Raw genomic sequence first — 25746 nt, 5'->3', positions numbered from 1 at the left:
ATGCTTGGAGCCCAAGCAAGGGTCGACCACATAAAGGCTTGGATGGGATGAAGTGTGACCGACCCTAGCTTGAACCCAAGCTTGGTGTGGTCGGCCACAATATATTAAAGAGGATTTTATTTTTAAAATTTTTCTTATGTAGATACCATGGCTTTAAAAGAGAGTTTAAAATTTAAATCTTTCCTTTTATAGCTTTCTACAAAAGATTAAGTGAAAGGTTTGATATCTTTCCTTATTTGTAGTTAAAAGGAAGATTTTAATTTTTGATAAAACTTTTCTTTTTTAACCATGTTCATGATTTAAAAGAAAGTTTTAAAATTAAATCTTTCCTATTATAGTTTCTACAAAAGATTAAGAAAAGATTTGATATCTTTCCTTACTTGTAGATTGAGAGGAAGATTTTAATTTTAAAGATAACTTTCCTTTTTGGAAATCATCCACATGTTTTAATAGAGAGATTTTAATTTATAAAATTTCCTTTTATAACCAACCATGAAGGGAAAAATTAATAGAGAAATTTTTATTTTAAAATTTTCGGAAACAAATAAGGAAGTTTTAATTTTGTATTTAAAACTTGCCTTATTTGGAGCTTGTGATGTGCCCGGCCATGATAAGGGTTAAAAGGAAAGTTTAATTAAAGTTTCCTTATTAACCAATGGCAAGGAGAATAAGGGAATTTTAATTATAATTAAATTTCCTTATTTGCCAAGACCAAGGAAATTTAAAAGCGTGGGTAGAGGTGCCTTCACTTAACAACATATCTTCTATAGCTTCTCCTCTCTTCCTTGGTGGTGGTCGGCCCTTGCTCCTTTGCTTCTCTTCTCTTCTTCTTTGGTGGCCGACGACATCATCCCTTGGAGCTTGGTGGTGGTAGCCGGATCTTGCTTGGAGGAGAATGAGAGAAAGGAGGCTTTGTTTCTAGTATCCCTTAGAGCTTGGTGGTGGTGGCCGAAACTCATCATCTCAAGGAGAGGTGCTTCGCCGAAACTTGCAAGAAGGAAGAAGACGGGATTGAGTGGTTCTCATCTCGGTAGATCGTTGCTCACACAACGTCCGAGATAAGAAGTGGAATACGGTAGAAGATCAAGAGGTTGTTGCTTACAAAGAAAGGTATAACTAGTAATTATTTTCCGCATCATACTAGTTTTCTTTGTATGAATTTCAAACACAAGAGACATATAATTCTAGGTTTCGAATTAGTGATTCGAGTTTGTGTTTTTTTTATTTTTCAAAATTGTGATTCGATTGTTCATTTTGGTTAAACCTAAGGTTATATAAGGAAATTAAATATTAGATTTCTTTAAAAGGTTTTGTCTAGGAAGTGGTGGATGCTCCCATACCCAAGAAGGCCTAGTGGCTCGCTATGTTTAACCTGGAAGCCGATTTCTGAAATTAATATTTAATTGAATTTGTAACATGGATGGATTTGGATCAACAATGTTAAACATCGTTTGTGATCCAAGTCTAAACCACTAAGAATAAATAAGTTAAATTTGGAATCAATAATGTTAAGTTCCGTTTGCGATTCCGAATTTAAGTTCTAAAGAACACAATAGGTTGTTAGGAAAGGTTCGACACTTGTACAAAATTTTTGTACAGTGGAACCGGTACGATATTCCTAGGATCAACCAACAACTGTGTCTTGAATGTGTACAGTGAGTTCGTCTATAATTAGTATAAAAAGATAGGGACTTAGGGTTGATCATTATGTAACCCTATCTTTATTAGAAATGCTTCGGTTACTCTTCCTGAAGTGTTTACTCTAGTCGTTACATCCTCGTATATATCCTTAATTAGTTCAATATATGTTACGCTAATACCTCTATTTTCTAGAATTCTCCATATAGTTTCTTTTGGGATTCTATCATAAGCTTTTTCTAAGTTAATAAATGTCATATGTAGATTTTATTTTTGCTCATGATATTTTTCAATTAATTGTCTAAGAAGATGTATAGCTTCTATTGTCGACCTTCCAAGCATAAATCCAAATTGATTTTCGGTCACCATAATCTCCTTCCTTAGTTTTTTTCTATTATGATTCATTAGTTTAATACCCCTATAGATTATACAATAAGGAAACTAGAGAACTAATTGTCATCATTTCCTTAGTTTTTTAAATTTTCAATATCATATTAAATAATTTTATAAATCATTCAATACCTTGTTTCCCTAGGCACTTTCATGACTCTATCGAAATATCATCTGGTCCAACGGATTTTCCATTGTGCATCTCATTTAAAGCTTTTTCTACTTTTAAAGTTTGAATTCTACGATAAAAATTTAAATTTCTATGCTCATTTGACCTACTTAAATTACTTATGTTAAATTGATCACCTAAACCTTCATTAAAAAATTGATGAAAATACTTCTTTCACCGCTCTTTCATTTCTCCATCGTTTACTAGTACCCTATTATATTCATCTTTAATATATTTTATTTAAATAAGATCTCTTGTCTTCCTTTCTCGCACTTTATCTATTCTATAAATGTCTCTCTCCCCTTCTTTTGTATCTAATTTTTTATTTAATTTGTTTAAAAGTTTTATTCTTTGCTTCATTCACTACTCTCTTAGCTTATTTCTTGTCTATTGTATATTTTTTAAGTTTTCTCATTCTTACAAATATATAATTTCTTATAAGCTATTTGTGTTTCCTTCACTTTTTCTTATACTTTCTCATTCCACCACCAAGATTCCTTGGTGGTGCATGTCCCTTTGACTCACCGAGTGCACTCTTAGCTACTATTTTCAACTTTGATATCATCTTATCCCATGTCATATTAGAATCACTATATATTTCACCTAATGCTTGTGCTCCTACCTTCTCCTTAAATATATTTTGTTTTCCATCTTTTAACTTTCACCACTTAATTTTAAGAGTCATATGTATTTTCTGTTGGACCACGTGGTAGTTTGATGTGATCAACCAAGTTGGTTAGGTCCTGCTGTGTTTGATCCCTGTGTCTGAGTGTGCAGGAGCTTAGGAGCACAGGAAGTCGAGCAGAAGACGCAGCTAGCGAGAAGGATGGCACGGGAAGGGAGCCGACGGGCTCGGTGCGTCCGAAGGACGAGAGAGCTGCGGAAGAGTACTCCGGTGGGCGTGAAGAACGTGCGTGGCGTTCGAGGGATGTTAAGCCGGGATGGAAGGCTGCTCGAGGAGAAGGCCGTGAATTAGGTTCGAGTGAGCCCTATTCCGGTTGGCCGCAATCACCCAAAAGAACGGAGCGTCAGAAGCTGAAGAAACCAGGCTGGAAAATGAGCTGCCAGCTTGGAGGCGCCTTCAACAGGTCAATTTTGACCGTTTACGCTGCGGATAAAGTTTTATCCGCTGACCGAGCTGGAGGCACCTTAAACATTATTGGAGGCACCTTGGACCCTCGGGATAGACTTTCCAGGAGCTATAAAAAGGCCCCTGGAGATAGGAATTCAATAACAACTCAAGCAATCAATCTGTAAGCAATTCCTAAGCAACTAGTGAGCTTCCAAAGTGTAAAAGGCTTCTCCGCCTTCAGAGAAGGAGATTTTTCTTACTGCGCTTTTTCTACTGTCCTGGATTAACAACCTCCTTGGTTGTAACCAAGTTAAATCCCTGAGTCTCTTCTGTTCCTGTTTCTTTTTCTGTTTCCTTAATTTAGTTGCTATTATTTTATTGCTGCATTTATTTCTGAGTTGAAATCCGAGGAGGGTACTTTTATTTTTTGTTTTCAGCAATTCACCCCCCTCTTGCCGGTCTCCGCTGCACCAACAAGTGGTATCAAAGCCTGATCGCCTCAGAAGGACTAACCGCCAACTGAAGCACTACGATCAAGACGATGGTCGGAGCGAACATCCATCCCCCGAAGTTCGACGGAGACTTCGCCACATGGAAGCGCAAAATAGAGGTATTTTTTAAAAATGAATTTGACATTCTTTTAATAATGAAATATGGCTATGCAGTTCCGAAAGATAAGGAGGAAAATACCTGGACGAAAAAGGAGCAAGAAGATTTCGTCGCCAACGGAAAGGCTGAGTTCCACCTACTCAGCGTTCTACCGCCGCAGGAGGTAAATCGGATCGGAAGCTATGACTCTGTGAAAGATCTCTGGGAAAAATTCCTGGAGCTTCACGAAGGTACTTCCGAAGCAAAGCTAGCGAAGCGCGACATCCTCTGGAACCAGTTAACGAACCTCCGGATGAACCAAGGCGAGAAGGTAGCGCAACTCCAAGCGAGAATCAATGAGCTGATAACGCAACTAACGAACCTTGGAGAAGAGGTAACCAACCGGGATTCTATCCGATACGCGCTCAATGCCTTCACGAGAACTCCAGAGTGGGCCTCCTTAGTAGATGCGTATTACATCTCTAAGGACCTCGAGGTAAGTACTTTAGAACAATTATTTTCCACTTTTGAACTTCACGAGTCTCGAGTTTCAGAACCCAACGAAGCAGAGAAGACAAGTCAGAACATTGTCTTAAAGGCAAAGATGAACAGTTCTGACTCTGAAGCCTCAGTCGACGAATCCGAAGCGGCACTACTGGTAAGACGCTTCAATAAGTTTTTCAGTACTAACAAATTTAAATCGCAGAGGCATCATCGAAAGAAGAGGACGGTTCGTTGCTACAACTGCAACGAAGAGGGGCACATCAAAGATGTGTTGGTTGCTACTCGGAAAACCTAATGGTTCCACTATACAAAAATTTTGTACAAAGGTCTGAACCTTTTCCTAACTACCATGTGTTCTTTTAAATTAAACTTGGATCGCCTGCGGAACTTAACACGTTTGATCCAAAGTTTAATCTATTTGTTCTTTTAGGTTTTGACTTGGATCTCCTGCGGAACTTAACACGTTTGATCCAAATCACCTAGGTTATTAATTTCATTAAATATTAGTTTCCAAAATTGGCTCCCAGTACTGACGTGGCGAGGCACATGGCCTTCTTGGATATGGGAACAACCACCACCGACTAGACAAAGCCTTTTAAGGAAAGTTAATATTTAATTTCCTTAAATAACTTTAGGTCAACCGAAAAGAACAATCAAATCACAAGGAAAGGAAAAAAATAAAAAGAACACAACATCGAAAACAAATTCGAAATACTAGAATCGTATGCCTCTTGTATTTAGTATTATTTCCAAAAATAACTAGTATGACGCGGAAAGGAAAAATACTAGTTATACCTTTTAGAAAGACCTCTTGATCTTCTACCGTATTCCTCTTCTAACCTCGGACGTTGTGTGGGCAACGATCTTCCGAGATGAGAAACCACCAAAGCACCTTCTTCTCCTTTCTTCAAGTTTCGGCCAAGCACAATGCTTCCAAAAGATGAAGATCTTTTTCCACCAACCAAGCTCCAAGGGATGCATGAAACAAGACTCCTTTCTCTCCTTTTCTCCAAGCTAGATCCGGCCACTTCTATGCCTCCAAGAGATGATGAAGTCTCGGCCACAAGAAGGAGAAGAGAGAAGGAGAAGGGGAACCTCTAGGGGCCGACCACACCAAGGAAGAAAATAGAGGAAGAAAAAGAATAGAGTTGTTCACGATGAAGCCTCCTCTACCCCCTCTTTTATAATCCTTGGTCTTGGTAAATAAGGAAATTTAAATAAAAACTTCCTTAATTCTTTTGCCATTGAAAAGAAAATTTTATTTAATTAAAAATAATTTTCTTTTCATCATGATAATGGTCGGCCACCTTTAATCCCTTAATCAAGGAAATTTTAATTCACACAAGAATTAAAACTTCCTAATTTGCTTCCGGAAATTTATAAAAATTTCTCAAATAATTTTTCCCTTCATGGTGGTTAATAAAAAGGAAATTTTATAAATTAAAATCTTTCTTTTAAACATGTGGATAAAAAGAAAGTTATCTCTAAAAATTAAAATCTCTTTCAATCTACAAATAAGGAAAGATATCAAATCTTTTCTTAATCTTTTGTAGAAACTTATAAAAGAGAATATTTAATTTTTAAACTCTCTTTTAAATCATGAACATGTTTAAAAAGGAAAGTTTTCTTAAAATTTAAAATCCACCTTTTAATCAACAAATAAGGAAAGATTTCAAATTTTAAACTCTCTTTTAAACATGTAGATGATTTACAAATAAGGAAAGTTTTTACCAAAAATTAAAATCATCCTTTTAATCTACAAATAAGGAAAGAGATTAATCTCTTCTCTTAATCTTTTGTAGAAAGCTATAAAAGGAAATTTTTAATTTTTAAACTCTCTTTTAAAATCATGATATCCACATAAGAAATAATTTTAATAAAAATCCCTTTTAATATTCTAGTGGCCGGCCACCTAAGCTTGGGACCCAAGCTTTGGCCGGCCACCAACTTGGCTCATCCACTTGGTCTTGGCCGGCCCTAGCTTGGGTTTCAAGCTAGCTTGGCCGGCCCCATTGGATGGGTAAGAAGGTGGGTATGTGGTGGGTATAAATCTCTATATACAAGAGGCTACGGTAGGGACCGAGAGGAGAAATTGGTTTTGGTCTCCCGATAAAATTAAGCATCCCGTGTTCACCCCGAACACACAACTTAATTTTATCAATAATAATTCATTCCACTAGAGAACTATTATTGAACTACCGCACCAATCCCAAATTATATTTTGGGCTCCTTCTTATTATGAGTGTGTTAGTCTCCCTGTGTTTAAGATGTCGAATGCCCACTAATTAAGTGAGTTACTGACAACTCATTTAATTAATATCTTAGTCCAAGAGTAGTACCACTCAACTTCATCGTCATGTCGGACTAAGTCCACCTGCAGGGTTTAACATGACAATCCTTATGAGCTCCTCTTGGGGACATTCTCAACCTAGATTACTAGGACACAGTTTCCTTCTATAATCAACAACACACACTATAAGTCATATCATTTCCCAACTTATAGGGCTTATTGATTTATCGAACTAAATCTCACCCATTGATAAATTAAAGAAATAAATATCAAATATATGTGCTTGTTATTATATTAGGATTAAGAGCACACACTTCCATAATAACTGAGGTCTTTGTTCCTTTATAAAGTCAGTATAAAAGAAACGACCTCTAATGGTCCTACTCAATACACTCTAAGTGTACTAGTGTAATTATATAGTTAAGATAAATTAATACCTAATTACACTACGACCTTCCAATGGTTTGTTCCTTTCCATCTTGGTCGTGAGCTACTGTTTATAATTTATAAGGTACTGATAACATGATCCTCTGTGTGTGACACCACACACCATGTTATGTACAATATAAATTAATTGAACAACTACATTTATCATAAATGTAGGCATTTGACCAATGTGATTCTTATTTCTAGATAAATATTTATACCAAAAGCTAGGCTTTTAGTATACATCCTAACAAGATGACTGCCCAAAGCTAAAGAGAAAGGAGAGAGAAAAAGAAAAGTCAAAATACAAGAAACCAAAACCCTTCAAGCACAAGAATCTAAAGACCACGTGGGATGATTCGTCATCCTCCGAATAGGAAGTCGAAGAATTCTCGGGACTAGCACTGATGGCCAGTCATCAGCTAGAAGAAACGTCCAGCTCAGAGATGAGCATCGACGAAGGGGGAGGAGTGTCAGAAGAAAGCAACAGTGAAGGGGGAGCGTCACCAGATCAGGTAAGTAAGGTACGTAATCTAACCCCGAATCAATCGTTTAGATTTATTAAAGCTCTTTCTAGAGAATTAGATAAATTAGAAAAAGAAAATGAAAATTTGAAATTAGAAAATGAAAATTTGAAATTTGAAATTGCAAAATTAAAAACTGATGCATGCTTAAAGATAAATGTTTTTCCGAAATCAAAACTTAAATTTTATGGAAAATTAAATTGGTATATAAGGAAGCATCAGGATCAACTTAGGAAAATTCCTAAAGATTATATACCCCCTAAGTTTTTGACTAATCCTGTTGGAATGAACCTTTATTGGTTTCCAAAATCTGTGCTAAATTAAATTTTTTAAAAAAAGTTTTAAGAGAGAAAATTAAACATTGAAATTCTTTATGGAAGCTTTGTCTAAGGAAGTGGTTGTTGCTCTAATAACCAAGAAGGCCTAGTGCCTCGCCACGACCTGGAAGCTAAAATATTGAAAGAAAATGTTTAATTAACTTTCTGAAAAAGCATTAAACAAGAATTAAATAATGCTTTGAAAGTTTATCAAATATTTGTTAAAAAAAAATTCCTTACAAATTTTTACTTGAAAAATTCTAACTTAATTTTTTTTTTGAAAACTTCATTTGACTTAGACTGTTTTTTTGGGAACATTTAAAAAATTTACTTAGGATTTTTTTTTAACTTAGAATTTTTTTTTGGAAAATTCAATTTAACTTTGAATTTTTTTCAAAAATTCATTTTTACTTAGAAATTTTTTTTTTTTCAAAACTTCAATCTTACTTAAAATTTTTTCTTACTTAAGACCTCATTTTTGCTGTGATCAAAGGGGGAGAGTAAGGTACAAGTTTAGGGGGAGTAAGGAGAATTAGGAAAATGAAAATTTTTGAAGATGTGTTGCAATTTTATTTATTGCAAAATTATGCTTAAATATGTTAGTTTAGTAATTTTTCTTTAAAATTACTATTTATGTCTATTTGTTACCCTAACTTGAACTTGGGTTGATGCACATCAAAAAGGGGGAGATTGTTGGACCCCGTGGTAGTTTTGATGTGATCAACCAAGTTGGTTAGGTCCTGCTGTGTTTAATCCCTGTGTCTGAGTGTGCAGGAACTTAGGAGCACAAGAAGTCGAGCGGAAGATGCAACTAGCGAGAAGGACGGCACGGGAAGGGAGCCAACGGGCTCGGTACGTCCGAAGGACGAGAGAGCTGCGGAAGAGTACTCCGGTGGGCGTGAAGAACGTGCGCGGCGTTCGAGGGACGTTAAGCCGGGACGAAAGGCTAGACCTGACCACGGTTCGGAACCGACGGTTCGACGGTTCGAAACCGCCGGTTCAACGGTTCCAGGCAGGTCGACCCTTAACCTTAACTGCCCAAGACGGTTACGGTTCACGGTTCAGAACCGCCGGTTCACGGTTCGGTTCACGGTTCGTCACGGTTCAAGATTAATATGTTAAAAAAAATTAAAAATTAAACATTAAACATTAAAAATTAGAAATTAAAATTTATTGAAAAAAGGGCTTGCACTTATTTAAGTTGCCTACGTATCCCTTTAGGGGAATCAAAGCCCACGTAGTTCTTTTATATTTTTATCCTTTTACATTTTCATTCACTTCCATTTCCTGTTCCTGTCGTATTTGTTCCTTCAGTATCAAAATCTTCAACTTCGTCATCTGAAAGTTGCATTCCTTAGATTCTTTTCTCCGCTCTGGTCCAATCGTCCAGTAATGCTTGGGCTTCCAATGAGTCGGGAGACAAAGTTGATCGTCGTTCATCTAATATGTTGCCGCCGGCACTGAACCTCTGCTCCACAGCAACAGTTGACACTGGACAAGCTAAAATTTCTTTTGCGATCACGGAGAGAACGGGAAAGCTTTGAGCCTTTTGTGACCACCACTTTAAGATATCGAAGTTTTCGCTATCTGCTTCATTAAAATCAAAAGAAGTCGTAAAATAATTCTCAAGTTCCTGTGTGGAACTTGAGGATCCTCGTGGACGTTTTGTCCATTCTTTTAATAAGAGTTGTGCTTTTGTAAGTTTTAAATTACTACTAGTAGTTTGTTGAATTTCAGAAATATTAATTTGTGTTCCATATTTTGCATAATATTGATTATAAATATCATATAAATAAATTCTAACATTATATATAATATTAACTGGATCAGGGGAAGAAGAATCTTTAATTGGAATTAAAGCGTCATAATATAAAGTTAACATTTCTTGTAAAACTTCTAATTTAAATCTAGGATCTAAAGCAAATGCAATTAAATAAATTTCAGGAATTAAATAAAAATATTTTTCCCATTTAGTTTTCATAGCTAAGATGCAAGGAGATAAAGATTCATTATTAATATGTTCATTTAAAATTAATACTATATTAGAAAAATTTTCTAAAACTAATTGAGCAATGAGATAATAAACACCGGAAAGTTGTTCGGTTGCATCATTAAATACTTTTAAAATTTCACAAATACTACTACAAATATTCCATTGTTGTGAAAATAAATATATATTAGTATTAGTGTTTTGTGCAAAAAATGAACATAATAATTCTTTATATTGAAATGAATCTTGTAATAATTGGTATGTTGAATTCCAACGTGTTGGTACATCACGTGGAAATTTTTTAGGTCTCATTCCATTAATTTTACAAAACCTACTCCATTGTTTCATTATAGATGGATGAGACCATAAATAAGAAATTGCAATTCTAATTGGTTTAATATAACTTTCTAAAATTTTTAAACTATCTTGAACACATAAATTTAAAACATGGCATACACAACGAATATGAAAAAATAAACCTCCAATAATAGGTTGACAAACAAATTTTAGATCATCTATACAAGCGGTATTAGAATTAGCATTATCTAATGATATTGAAAATATTTTATGAGTTAAACCATATTCTTCTAAAATTAAACATAATAATTGTGCAATATTATGAGCATTATGTGATTCATCAAAAACTCTATAAGCTAATAATCTTTTTTGGAGGTTCCAAGAGTTATCGATCCAATGGCAAGTCACACCCATATACGAATGTGTTTGCCAATGATCACTCCAAATATCGGAACATAAAGAAACTTTATTATCTAATTTACTAAATTCATCAATTAAATTCTTTTTCCTTGTTTTACTAATTTTTAATTATACGAGTAAGTGTAGTCCTAGGAACACGTTTAGCATATGGATTAAGAGATTCTTTACAAAAATCTTCAAATGTGCATTTAGATCCAAAACTAAAAGAAAGATGTTCTACGGAAACAAATTTAGCTAATGATTATCTTAATTTATTATCTGAATATAAAAATAAACCGAAATCGGTACTACCGCTAGTTGAAGAAATTCTTGATAATTATGTTTGAGAACGGTCGAATCCATATTCCGTCGGGTGCTTCATTTCTACATGTCGTTTCAACAACCAATAGCCAGCGACGGCTTGGAATTTGTAGGAAGCATTGCAGTGCTTACATTTTGCACGCATTTCTCCCGACGGAAGAGTGACCTTCTCAAAATGTTTAGTAAAAATAGAAGACTTTAGAGGAGGAAGTTCCCGAACCTTAGAAGTAATTGCATCGGTACTTCCTTGTGTTTCGGGTGTCGGATTCGGAAGATGCTCGATCTCATCATCGGTGGATTGAATGTTGGGGTCCTCCTCCCGCGGATTCATTATTTGCTTTCCCTTCCGAGCTCGAGATGATGCACCTCCGTGGCCTCCTTCCATTGTAATTGAAAATTGAAAACGAAAGCGTGTAGAGATTAGAGAATACGAAAATAAGATTAAGAGTAGAGAAGATGTGTGTGAAAAATGATGAAATGAGTTCTCTATTTATAGAGTTTTGATAGTAACGGACACTAAATCATAACCATTGATCAAAAAACGGTCAAATGATCCTAACCGTTGAAAAAAAATACCCAAAAAACCCTCCCAACAGCTACGAACCACCGGTTAACCGACGGTTCCAACGGCTATGAACCGCCGGTTAACCGGTGGTTCAAGCCGTTTAAAAAAAAAATATTTGTTTGCGGCTGAACCGCCGGTTCAACCCGCCGGTTAACCTGCGGTTCGCCGGGTTTACAGCCCATGAACCGGAACCGGCCCGGCAACTTGTCGGACCGGTTCCGGTTCGACCCGGCGAACCGAGTCAACGGGCAACCGGCCCGTTGACCCGGTAACGGGCCCGGGCCGGGTCCGGGCCAGACCCGGCCCGGGGTCGGGTCTACGGAAGACTGCTCGAGGAGAAGGTCGGAAATTGGGTTCGGGTGAACCCTATTCCGATTGGCCGCAATCACCCAAAAGAACGGAGCGTCGGAAGCTGAAGAAACCAGGCTGGAAAATGAGCTGCCAGCTTGGAGGATTCTCCAGCAGGCTTGGAGGCGCCTCCAGCTTGAAGGCGCCTTCAACATGTCAGTTTTGACCGTTTACGCTGCGGATAAAGTTTTATCCGCTGACCGAGCTGGAGGCACCTTGAACATTGTTGGAGGCGCCTTGGACCCTCGGGATAGACTTTCCAGGAGCTATAAAAAGGCCCCTGGAGCTAGGAATTCAATAACAACTCAAGCAATCAATCTGTAAGCAATTCCTAAGCAACTAGTGAGCTTCCAAAGTGTAAAAGGTTTCTCCACCTTTAGAGAAGGAGATTTTTCTTACTGCGCTTTTTCTACTGTCCTGGATTAACAACCTCCTTGATTGTAACCAGGTTAAATCCCTGAGTCTCTTCTGTTCCTATTTCTTTTTCTGTTTCCTTAATTTAGTTGCTATTATTTTATTGCTGCATTTATTTCTGAGTTGAAATCCGAGGAGGGTACTTTTATTTTTTATTTTCAGCAATTCACCCCTCTCTTGCCGGTCTCTGCTGCACCAACATTTTCTTTCTATTGATATTATGTTTGAGGTGTATATCCAACACTACTAACCTATGTTGGATAGTTAAGCTTTCTCCAGGGATAACCTTACAATCTTTACAAATTTTTCTATCATTCTCCCTAACCATAAAAAAAGTTAATTTGTAATTTATTATTCTCACTTTTGAACGTGACTAAGTATTTTTCTCTTTTTTAAAAAAATATATTAACTAATATAAGGTCATATGGTATCATCAAATCTAATACAGGTTTCCCTTCCTCATTTCTGGTTCCAAATTAATAACCCCCATGTACTCTCTCATATTCCTCATTTTTCACTCCAACATACCCATTAAGATCACCTCATATTAAAATTCTTTCATTTGGTAAAATATTTTATAATATTTCATCTAAATTGTCTCAAAACTTTGATTTGATAGCTCCATCTAATTCTACTTGCAATGCATATACGATAATTATGTTCATAGTTTCTTTCGTCACTCTTATCTTAAAGACTATAATTCTATCCCCTTTTCTAACTACCCGTACAACTTCATCCTTTAAAGAACTATCTATAAAAATACTCACTTCATTTCTTGCTTTACTCTTTCGTGTGTACCATAACTTAAAACCTGAGTTCTCTATCAGTTTTACCTTCTCACCTACTCATTTTATCTCTTATACACACAAAATAATAATTCATCTCCTAATTATCGTATCTACTACCTTCATTGATTTACCAGTGCGAGTTTCTATGTTCTATATTCTAAATCTTAAATTATTAGTTTTCCTATCATATTTGTTTTTATCCAACCTATGGTGTGAGAACTCTTACTTATTTAACACTACACTCAAGTTCTCATAGAGATGTAGTAGTCATTGTCGATATATTACAGTTGGACCCTACAATGCAAACTCTTGCATATTTAGTACTATACCTGAGTTTTGAAGATATAGCAGTTCTTGCCAAGATGTTACAATAGGACCCTACAACACGTTTCTTTCGGGGAACAACCTAACATTAGCACAATAATTTAATGGATCCATCATAGTTTTAACGCTGGTTGGCACCCTAACACTACTCTCCTCCTTTATCCGGGTTTAGGACCAGCCATGACTGGTTCGTCATGGGTGGAGTTAGATAATATTTTAATAGCATCATATAATTGATATGAGGGAATATACCTTATCTCACTTAGCGTGTCAGAGTCGTAGGTTGAGACTCCTCCTATACTACTGCTCTCTTCACTAGATGATAAGCAATCTGACTCTTCTTTTTATGAGTTGTCATCAGTGCAAGACCAACTATGTTCTCAGTATCTGAATCTTCTGAGGATAAGGTTTCACTCCATGTTGCTTTCAGAATTATTTTTTTGGGACTTGCCTTGTCTTTGCCCTTCTCTTTGGACTTTCTCTTAAACTTAGTGCTATTGTCCATGATGTGACCCTCAAGTCTTAAAATATTTCTTTATTTTCTTTACCAAGTATACTTATTCATCTCCATCCATTAAGACTTCAAATCTGACTCGTTCTGCTTTGCTTTTAGAGATAAGTTGTGATTCGTCTTCTCTATTTCTTTCATATCTACACTCTAGATCCGTGTAATTTCATGGTAGAAAAGATATCTTCTAAACTACTTTGAGATTCTTGGAAATATAATAGCAATATACGATTGATATCCATTTTTGAGTATTTAGAAATGTATTGAGTGCATATCTGAGCATGTCTCGATTCGATTTGTGCTTACTTCCTTGAGGTTGCTATGACCGATGAGAATCTCTTTCAACTTCACATGCAATTGCACAACCTTCTAACCTTTTTCTAATCGAAGATTGCTTAATTGATTTATGAAATTTCATGTTATCAGTTTTACCTCCGAGGTATCTTCATGAGTTCAAAAAACTTTGGATGCTCTTAGCAAGTGAAACTCAACCTTACCCTTTACCATAAACTCATTTCATTACTTTTTAGTCAATAGTTGTTATTTAATTTCTTCATCATCTTTCACCTTATCATATGTACTATTTATTGTATAAATAAAGATTCACTATTTAAATATTGTATATAATTAAATCTTAAAGAAAGGGAATCTTAGTACAACGATAAAATTATTATTTTATGATCAAAAGGTCATGAGTTTGAATCCTGAAAATAATCTTTTACAAAAAAAATAGAATAAGACTGTATACAATAGATATTTCTGTGAGACCCCACATATCCGTAATATGATTCAAAATTTTAAAAAATTTATAATTAAATCACAACTAATGAACATCTCTACCTATATAATTATAAATATATTAAAACAATCTCAAATTGATCCCGATTGTAATGGAGGTTCAAACAATGAATTGAACACATTAAATAGATCCTCATATCCCGATGTAGTTTCATTTTTTGACAAAGATACCGAATCCCCAATTAAACCCTCGACTTCAGATTTAATATTACTCTTGTTTTCATCAGATTCAGTGGTGCTCTTATTGTCCAAAGTATTGGTTAGTTCTGCAGCTGCAAATTGCGAACGAGAAAATGAGATCAATATGTCAATAATCAATTAACAATATATGAAAGTTTGCAGAAGACCCTCACAAAGACTAAACTATAAAAACAAAAGAATCAGCATCAATAAGTGATGATATGAATTATTAACTAATGAGTCCCCTAAAGATGGAAAATGTTTTAGAAAATGGAGTGGAAAAAAAATACTCATTTCTTTTCAATATTTGCAGATACCAAAAAATATACACTAAAATCTGCCCATGAGTTGTCATCGACCGGAGATGACACTTCTCCAATTTCATTGGGACCATACAGAGAAAGCATGTCCAGTTGATTGTTGTTGTGGCATTAACCACAGCAAGATCTACCTCTGGAAGATACACCTGAGCCCTATTTGATGTGTAGGAAACATGTTAAGTAATCTAGATATGAGAAACTTTTCTTATTACTATCAAATAAATCATTTAGAACTTAGTGGGAAAAGGAACAAGTGACAATAGAACTGCAAATGATCCAGAATCAGTTAGAAAGCATTGTGTATTTGCCATACTAAGTTATGCTAATTTTGGGATCCATCTTGTGTAACATGTCATGAGCTTCTAAATATAAATGGAGGCATGTAAATCCACTCAGCTAAACCTAAAATCCGTATTGCTATTTAAAAACAAAGAAAGTAATTTTCTAAGTATCTGGGATCCTTGATCTTTTCAAGGAGTTACAACATTTCTCAACGGCTAGAAAATGTTTGAAAGTATTATACCAAGAAGGATGGCAAAGAGAAACTCTAGCTCAGTCATGATGAACATCTTTGATGAAAAGGGAAAATGATAAGAGAACTTTTGCAGAAATCTGGATACATGCAAACAATCAATCAACCCAGAGTTTGGGATATCAGAGATTGACATTTATTAAGGAGATATAAAAGATTTGGATATTAATAGAGATATAGAGTTGCACAAAGTACAAAGGAGGGATAAAATAAATATAACCAACACTAAATAGCTGAGATTGACACGACTTGATGGCACTGGACTGAATAGCGATTATTTTGTGGGCTAAAAAGAATGAGGATTTGGGGGAGAGAATAAGAAGAGAAATCAAAAAAAAAAATAAAGAAAATCATTGTCCTCTATGTTTTATCAAAAAGAAAAAATTTATTCAAGAATAGAGAGCAATCCCTCAAACAGCTAAATACATGTTTATATACATAAACCCTAACTCATAATAGACAAAACTACCAAAAATACTCTAAATATCAAAAAAATAAAAATTACTAAAATTAGTAAAAAAGATATTCAGAGCCTCCGAACAAACCCTAAATGATATTTTTTAGATCCGCAATTTGACAGTCTGAACGAGCTTCGATTCAAGCCAAACGTCTCGTTCAAATACCGAGTCAAAAGTTATAACCCATTAAACTCAACAAATTATCTTAGGTTGATCCTACATCACTTGATGATGATGATAATGGTGGTGGTTATAGCTCGCACAGAGTTCAATAAAGGGAGAAAATCTATCAAGAATGGGGACTAACAAGACTTCATGAGCATTTCTCATCAATTATGGGAAAATTTAGAGGCTCGCAATGTAAAATGATATTCTTTGCTTAATTTTCAAAGATATAGATCATTTTTTCACTTGATCATGATTATCAGTTTGTTCCTAGAAGTTGTATCGGCAAAATTTCCACAAAATCAAAATTATATCTTTGATGATGATTTAGTTCCATTATCTGGTATAATCATAACTATAGGCCCTGGATATACTACTATAGCTGCATGGATTCTTATTCAGGAACTGTATAAGATTCACTTAAAATTTCATTGATATTTTAGACCAAACTTTGGTAGTAAAATAAAGGAGACAATAACAAAGTATAATATCAGCTTTGCAGAAATGGACAGAAGTAAGAAAATTACTGGACTAGGCATTTTAGGAACCCCAAGATTATATCGTTCGGCTTCTGTGATCCTTCCAACCATGAGGGTTTAGGGGTTTCTGTTATGGTGTTTTTTTTTTCTTTCTTTGATCATTCGGCTTCTGTTTGAGGCGAAGCTCTTCTTTCTTTCTTTGATCAGTCAGCTTTTGTTATGCTTCGAGCTATGAGCCGTGATGTTTTGGATTTCAAATCCTTCTCCTGTATTTTTCTTATTTACGTCTCCAGCAGTACATACTTTGCGTTTCTTGATTCTTTCCAGATATCTAAAAATACCCGCTGAGACAGAACTTTCAGATGTGTTTCGCCCGGCAATGAGATAATTGGAATTGACTTAGGAACCACAAATTCTTGTATTTCTATTATGGAAGGAAAGGTTAGTCCCTTTGTTACCACTATTTTCAGTTCATCCGAAAATTAAATTATTTAACATGCTATGCAGAATGTTAAAATTATAGAAAATTAAGAAGGAGCACGTACTACCCCTTCATTTATGGCTTTCAGCCACAATGGTGAAGTACTTGCTGGAACCCTAGCACAGCATATGGCACTCACGAATCTTACGAACACAATTTTTGCAACCAAGCAACTGATAATCCGTCACATCGATGATCCTCAAATGCAAAAAGAAATGAATATTGTTCCTTTTAAAACTGTCATCTAATGGGGATGTGTGGGTTGAAGCCCATGGTCAACAGTTTTCTCCCAGATTTGTGCATTTATTAAGATAAAGATTGGAAAATCCATTTCGAAGGTAGTGATTGCAATTTCTACATATTTCTACAAAGGATGCCGGGAGGATTGTTGATCTTGATGTGCAAACAATTATCAATGAACCAACAATCGCAACACTTGCGTTTGTAGCTAGGAGGATTGCTTGTCTTGACGTGCAACAAAGAATGTTTGATTATTGTGTTCATTGATAATTATTTGCACGTCAAAACAAGCAATCCTCCTAGCTACAAACGCAAGTGTTATTGTTGTTGGTTCATTGATAATTGTTTGCACATCAAGATCAACAATCCTCCCGGCATCCTTTGTAGAAATATGCAGAAATTGCAATCACTACCTTCGAAATGGATTTTCCAAGGTAGGACTCAGCAATTTCCTTCATCTTAATAAATGCACCAATTTAGGAAAAAATTGTTGACCATGGGCTTCAACCCATGCATCCCCGTTAGGTGCTTTGACAGTTTTAAAAGGAACAATATTCATTTCTTTCTGCATTTGAGGATCATCGATGTGACAGATTATCAGTTACTTGGTTGCAAAAATTATGTTCGTAAGATTTGTGAGTGACATATGCTGTGCTAGGGCTCCAACAAGCACTTCACCATTGTGGCTGAAAGCTATAAATGAAGGGGTAGTACATGCTCTTTCTTAATTTTCTATAATTTTAACATTCTGCACAGCATGTTAAATAATTTAATTTTCAGATGAACTAAAAATAATAGTAACAAAGGGACTAACCTTTCCTTCCATAATAGAAATACAAGAATTTGTGGTTCCTAAATCAATTCCAATTATCTCATTGTCAGGCGAAACACATCTAAAAGTTCTGGCCCAGCGGGTGTTTTCAGACATGGAAAGAACCAAGAAACTCAAAGTATATACTACTGGAGACGTAAATAAGAAATTCAGGAAAAGGATCTGAAATCTAAAACACCATGTATCGTCCGAAATGAGGTGAGCAACATGAGGGGAAAATTTCTTTGTGCAAGAGATCAGCAAAAGCAATGTCAGTAGTAAATACACTTGCTTCTTTAGTTCCTACAAAGAAGAGTTTCAGTTCAAATCATTAATCACTTCAACTATATACTACTCATGTCAGAAGCAGGAAAAGGATCTCAAGGACTAATAAAGATTATCTGGAGAAACCATAGGAGCAATCAATAGCAATATCTTTGTGCAAGAGATCATCATCTAAATCAATAAGAATAATACCTGTGTCTGCTTGCAGTTGCATTGCCTGAATACAAGGTGTAACGCCCTCCAAAACATACATCCACTGTTGTTAGGCCAAAATTGAATTGGAATATTCAATCTTTTCCACTTGCATTCTGAACTTTTACAGGAAGTTCTTCAGGCTGAGAAATTGCAGCGAAGTATGACTATGATGAAAAAATAGCCAACAAGAAGACCATCAAAGAAACTAAAGTAATTCTCTAAATAAAAGCTTCAGGTGGGTCAAACAAAAACTAACATTTGTCCACATGTTTAAAGCTAATTTGATAAAATGAGATGAAATGGATTAAGATGGTTTGAAGGGTGGAGGGACACAAAAGAGAACTCTATTTAACAAAATTAAAAAGGATTGGATATTATTAGCAATATAACCTTTCATAGAGTTCAACGGCACAATAGTATCCATGTCAGTAAAATAAATTGTTATTTTTGTTATGTATATAGCTAACAAAATTAGATCCCCATCCAGTAGCTATGTAATGTATTTCATGCAAAGTGAAACCAACAATGAGTTTAATGTCATTCAAAAGTTCATAAAGCCACTATTTTTAAAAGCTGTGAAGTATAGTGTGAAACAAATAATATGTTGTATAAATAATTCAGGTATTCAAATGGCCAGTCCTAAAACAATAATGAAGTAGGAAAAAGTAGACTCTTAAGGAGATCTAATTCCCTTGGCCTGAAACGTATTGCTCTATTGTAGTTGGCCATCATCAAACTTTGCTGGAGAATCAGCCATTTTGTAGCAACATCAAATTTTAGAATTATAACAAAGAGACTCATAGTTTCATGAACTTAAGGGAGGACACTGTGGCCAAAGTTTCTAGTATTGAATACTAAAAAGATGAAGTTACCTCTGGACATTTCTTTGGAAGCACAAGTCGTCCAATCTGCCCAGCATCACTAGCACTTAACATCTTTTCAAACAAGGGAGTGATGGAGGATTGTAGACTTTTAACAGTTAAATAAAGACTTCAGTAACACTGAAGGGATAGGGAAGAGCATCATAAATAAGTACATCAAGGTAAGAGTGATAAGTACTAACCAAAACACATAAAATAGGAGACTCGCCAGATATTTGTTGTAGCTCTTGATTTGTTATCCTAGGCCACTATCGTGGAAGCAATTGTGTCTGTGGATAAACATCAACTCGAGTTCTCCATTGCGCATTTGAGATTGCAGTTCAGTTTCATTCACACACTGTGGGTAAAACTGCTTTGATAATGGAGTAGCGAAAGCTTCATCGGATCCTTTACTCCATTTGATGATGGAAAGGAAGATGAGAGGCCAATAAGTATAGACGAGTTTTCTTTTGCAATAAGTAATTGTTGCTATTTGATAGATGAATTTAGTTTTGCATCAAAGTTTACTATGGAACTGGTAGAGCAGGGGTCTGCACTTACTGATTTCCTTGTAGACATAGGATGATTTTCTCAAGTAAGAAATTTGTCAAGGTCGGTAGAAAATTTTCTCTCTGGCTGAAATTTCTTTTCGTGTGTTGCAATAGAATGGAGACCTCCAGGTGCCAATTTCTCAATCTACTAGGTCTATCAAATTCATGTGATAATCTTTGTTGCAAATCAGACTGCATTGTCATATTCCACATATGCGAAACTTGACGCCACTGTCCAGACAATGGATTAGCCATTGATCTCCAGGATTTAGCAAGTGAATCTCTCCTTTCAGGCACATGTTGTTGCACAAACATCAGAGAAGATGATATTTGATTTGGTGCCTAGAAACATATGCATCAGAAAGAAATCAAGAAGCCAAGAAGCAAAAGTCCAACGTATCTGAAAAAATAATACTTGGATATCTATATTTGTAGTCTCATGGCATGAAATGAGTTTAAGAGGCGCATGAATAAAATAAATAAATAACTGTGTTGACAGATTAAAAGAGATTCAGTAGAATACAATAGTTGTACAGCAACCAAATGATCTCCCAACATGGAGACACAACAATAGAGTCATGCAAGGCTATTCTGAGACCCCTACTTCCATAGTCAATTGTACCAATTCTCCAAGTATAGATGTTTGAGAAGCAAGATACAAATTACCTAAATTAACAAAATCATCCTGAGTACATTCAGTTTTGAAAAGAAAACAGTCAGCGGCAACTATACCAGTTAGCATGTTTCCAGTTAATTGCATTATCTCTCATTTTGATTTCATGCTCTCATATCATATAATTGACAAAAATCTTGGACCAACAAAGAATTCAAGAAGATTTCTAGATAAAGACAAAAGGTTTGAGTGAATCACATTTTGTGTTGTTGCTCATACAATTTTATACTGAAGCCAATAGAAGGGAAAGATAAGTAATTAAGTACTGCATGGAAGTGATAGGACCAGGCTTTTTGCAGCTCACCGTTGCTAGAGCTTTCCTAGGGCATGGAATGCACTCAATTCCCCCCGTGTCAAGAAAACCATAAGACTGAGCTGATGTGATACACCAACAATGCACTCTCTGCAAATAGGAAAATATAATAAAGTATACGGCACAAATAACTGCAGACTTCAGTCCATCCCACAAGTAGTTAAAAACAGATATCTCCAACCTTGCTGTCTCACAGTTCCTCCAACCAGAATCATTGGAATGAAACATCTCGCAGAAGATTCCTTGCTCAAACGCAGATCTACAGTGGCAAAAAGGAAAAAAAGATGGAGATTTCTATATACCAATGACACAGTTGATGGGAGAGAAAATTTGAACAATAAAAAAGATCAAAATTTATTCCCTTATCGCGTATCTGAAGCAGAAAATATCATCCGTTTAAACCTGACTCACAATTTATTAAACACAAAAACTGTTTAAGAAAAATAAACTCAAACAAGTGACTCTTTCCTGTGACAATTTCGCATGGTCGCAAAATTATAACTCCAATTTAGCATGTACGTCATCATAAGACAATAAATGAACTGATATAACATTCAAAAGGAACAAAAAGTTGAAAGAAAGAACAACCAGCGCCGCGGAGGCTCACAGGAAATCAAATCTAGCCCCAGAACACTAGAATCTCGAATAACCCAACCCATTCTTTTGAACAATATAAACAGGAAAAAAACAAATTTTGAATAAATGGACCGCAAGATGAAGTGCTAGGGTGGGTGAGTTAGAGAAGACGTACGAGCAGTGGTGCAGAGCTCGGCTATCGCTCCTGAGCCGAGGCACTAGCCCCTCCTACAAGGCGTTATATGATCCTCTGTAAACTCCTTCCACTGAGTGTTGAAGCAAATCTTGGTCGCTGGCGCCGCTACAGGCGCCGAAGAAGGCAAAGATGTGGACAAAAAAAACATGGAGGAAGCGGACATTGAAAACCCAAACCCTACACTTGAGCTCGCAATCCGGAGCAACAACGGGTGTAATCGAGGGCCATGAGAGCGGGGAGGAGAGCTATGCGAGGGATGGGACAACATCAACGAAAGGAGAGACCGCGAGAGCTGAGGAAGAAGTGAATGAATAGGAATGCGAACAGGAGCAAGAGAGAAAACGCGAGAGGAGTGGCGATTCGATCGTCAGCACTGCCCCCCAACGTGACTCACCGACAACCACAGTGGGCCCCACTGACCCCTGGTGGACCCCCTAACTCCCGAGTCACGTTGATGTACCCCAGTGACAAACCCTGCTCTAAATCCTAAGAATATGTTGAGATATAAGAATAAAGGGGGCTGAATTGCAAACTAATTGAGCCGTTGTGCTCTGACTGCAATGAAGATCCCTACAAAAGCCTCTTAAGAGTTTTCAGGATTTTTTTTCAAACAATCAAGATGTGGCTATGATATTACCAAAGGTTTATATTCAAGCCGTGTAAGATGTTCCTTGACAATTTAGAGTGATTAAAGGTTTGAACAAGAACATACACAAAATCATAGAATCAGGATCATTATTCAAATTTAAAATGGACTTATTATAATCCCCGATATGAATCATTGATGATCGATAAGGGAAACATAAAGTGATATCGATATGACCCATCAATCAAGTTGAGAATAACTACATATTCAAAATAATGGTTTTTTTTATTGCAAGTAGTTGATTAAGTAACAAGTTGTGAAGTGTCAATCATCCTGTACTTATATGTTTCGATCTTTCCAGCCCTACAGGCTTTTATAGTAAGAAAAGCAAACAAGCTAATTAAAACTAGGTAATATTTCTCCCAATCAAATGAGATAACGAGTACAAAAAGATTGCAACAGGTTCTTCATGTTTTATTAGTAACTATAATAACAAAAGGAAAAACTGCTAATCGTGATAAAATTGGATAAGAAATCCATCGAGCTGGAATAGTGCAAGATCGTGTACATTGCTGCTGGAAGCAGACAGCCTAATATAAAGTGCACAAATTGCATATTCAAAAGGAGTATTCAGTTTACAGAAATCCATTTTGGTATCAAAAAACAAAAAAAGCTATTAAAAAGTTGATAACAAGAATAAATAACAACAATAACAGACAGCAATTCTTTAAATGAAGAACTAAGATGCAGAAGGAAACAATTTTAAAAAATCACAATTAAGAACTTAAGACACTTACACAGGACATCAAATTAGCTACTCTTTAAGTAGATTATGTTTATGAAATGTTGCCCACCAATCATTGAGCTTCACAGAGAGAAGCATCCATATTTGTATGCATTCAGTGTGGGAGCTTGATTATTAGTTTGTGTTGTGTAAACCTCTACGAAATTTTACTGTGAAATAAAAAAGCTAAACAGTTCATAAAGCTAAGCCTAGATTTGACATTTAATCATTCGTGACTATTTACATCTACCAATCAAAAAAACTCCTGAAGTGTAAACTTAGGTGACGCTTGGTTAAATGATGAAAATGACTATGGATATGAGTGTGATAGTAAAGTGGAATGGGAAAAAAAATGGAAATGAAACTCACCTAGTTCCCAAATTATCATTTCCAAACTCATAATCCAAACACTATCTTTTACTAACATTTCATTCCCTCATTCCCAAATTCATCAACCAAACACCCCCTTAGATATCTAAGCGTTCGTATAAGGTAAAATGTTAACTTCACTCACCAACCACTTATCTACAAAGCATGAAAAGTTATGCTCCTAATTAATGAAAGGCAGGCACAATAGTATTCAGGTGAGATTACAAAACTAGAACAATTTACATGGCAGCTGTGCATACTCATGGTTGACTAGTTAAGAAAAAGTTTTGATGTAACAATGAATATTCTTATTTTGATCCTCTTTATCTGTATGTGCACACAACTAGCGTTCAAGTTCATAAAACCACGAGTTCTCAAAGGTGCCAACTTTGTAATATCTAGTATATTTAAGTCGCCATGTAGCATATAAATATACATTGCAACCCTTCATTGCTTCCCAAGTATAAAACAAAGAATTATTATCCAGCTGCACAACCTAATTCAACCATCTTGCCATATTATTGTTTCTTCACTATCTTGTTAAACAACAAAAAAAAAAAACAAACTTATGCAATGCAAAATAGATATGAAACTATCTAAGAGAATGATCACCTAGAATGTGAGGCTGAAGCAGTTCTTGAAACCCCGCCTGGGAAGAAGTCGGCAGAGCGGTGTCTGGCCACCCTCAAATCCAAAATTCACTGTCCCACGATCCTTCTGCCCCTTATGGCCTCTCCCTGTCGTTTTCCCTTTCCCAGACCCAATCTCACTACCTTTTTGCTTTTTTTCTTCCTTGCTCCCTTATTGTCCTTTAGATCATTCAGTTTCAGTAGGCTCACCATTGGCAAAAATGATCCCATCGCTAGTCCACCGTACGACGACCCAAAGATCACATTTGGAACTAAAGTCACCGTTGAAGGATTGGCAGGAGGCATTCGGGTTCGGAGGCAGGGAATGATGGAGTTGGAGAGGGGATGAGAAGCCACTGGCCGGCCAACAGCAGAATGAGCGAGGCTGGAGAGGAGGTAAAGGTGACGACACCACAGTGCTGGTGAGCAGTGAGCCTAAGCTTAACCTCACAGATCTAAATAGAGAAGTTGATCAAATTTCTATCATCCATATATTCGCCAATGAACACACAGTGATAACAAGACTTGAACTTGTGCATTTAACCATCTAAAGTCACAAATCAGTTGTTAAATATTTACTACTCAATTTTAAAAGCACAAGATTCACATTGTCTGCTATCAGTTTAGAACAATAAACATATCGATAATTAAAAAAAAAAAAAAAAAAAAAGGATACATCGCCATTCTACCAGTTGCAAATGCCATTGTATAACCTAATGATAGATGCTCAATATCACTGCTAAAGAGCATTCAGAACCAAACAATATGAACCGAAGAAACATCCGAAGATAACAGAGGGAGAATTATGCCATGAACTATCCTTTCTTATCAACTAGCTAGCAACATGAATAGAAAAAACTAAGAAAAAAGTATTATAGAACATAGCGGCATTTTATCAAAAGGCGTAGATAGAGTGTGTTATTTACCAAAAGAGGTATTATACTTTTATTATTATGAAAAGGCATATTATAAAATGTGAAATTCCTCTTATACCCCTCCCGCCAACATCATATTTTCCCATCCCATTTTCCAATGTTTCCGAAGCACATTTGAATTGTTTAAATTTAAAAATATCATTGATGGTTCGGATGCTGATGGCGTCAATATATTCTCTCTCCCTCTCCCAACCCGTGCAACCCGCACGCTTTTCTTAACTCTCCGATAGCGAAAATCTTTCGTACAATTTTAGTTGCGAGATCGTCCCCACCGAAAGACTACTTAAGTGTCTTCGTGTGTCCGTCAGGCGACATCAAGCGTTTCCGGCGGAAGCAAGTGGGCTGGTTGGTTCATCCTCTGCTGTGAAGTTTAGGGTTTCTGTCAATACTCTTCTTTCATAATGGCGGAAGCAAGTGGGCTGGGTGGTTCATCCTCTGCTATTAAATTATCCGTAGAG

At 36.0% G+C, this 25746-nt stretch overlaps 1 long non-coding RNA gene across 2 annotated transcripts; it reads right to left on the bottom strand.

Annotated features, from left to right (window-relative positions):
- Positions 1-17765: 17765 nt before the first annotated feature.
- LOC122024386 lies at positions 17766-22336 on the bottom strand. Of its 2 annotated transcripts, none has more exons than XR_006123412.1 (8): positions 21965-22336; positions 21395-21472; positions 21205-21303; positions 20238-20569; positions 19880-20089; positions 19689-19785; positions 18814-18956; positions 17766-18639 (listed from the first exon to the last, which is right to left on the bottom strand). It is a non-coding gene; the product is annotated as an uncharacterized LOC122024386 (long non-coding RNA). The 2 variants fall into 2 exon arrangements; XR_006123411.1 differs by having other exon boundaries at positions 19880-20084; positions 21965-22334.
- Between the last annotated feature and the right edge of the window lie 3410 nt (positions 22337-25746).

Source organism: Zingiber officinale, chromosome 9B (genome assembly GCF_018446385.1).
Source record: "Zingiber officinale cultivar Zhangliang chromosome 9B, Zo_v1.1, whole genome shotgun sequence".
NCBI lineage: Eukaryota > Viridiplantae > Streptophyta > Magnoliopsida > Zingiberales > Zingiberaceae > Zingiber > Zingiber officinale.
The sequence above is the reverse complement of the archived record's forward strand: the minus strand, read 5'-3'. Positions and strand labels throughout refer to the sequence as shown.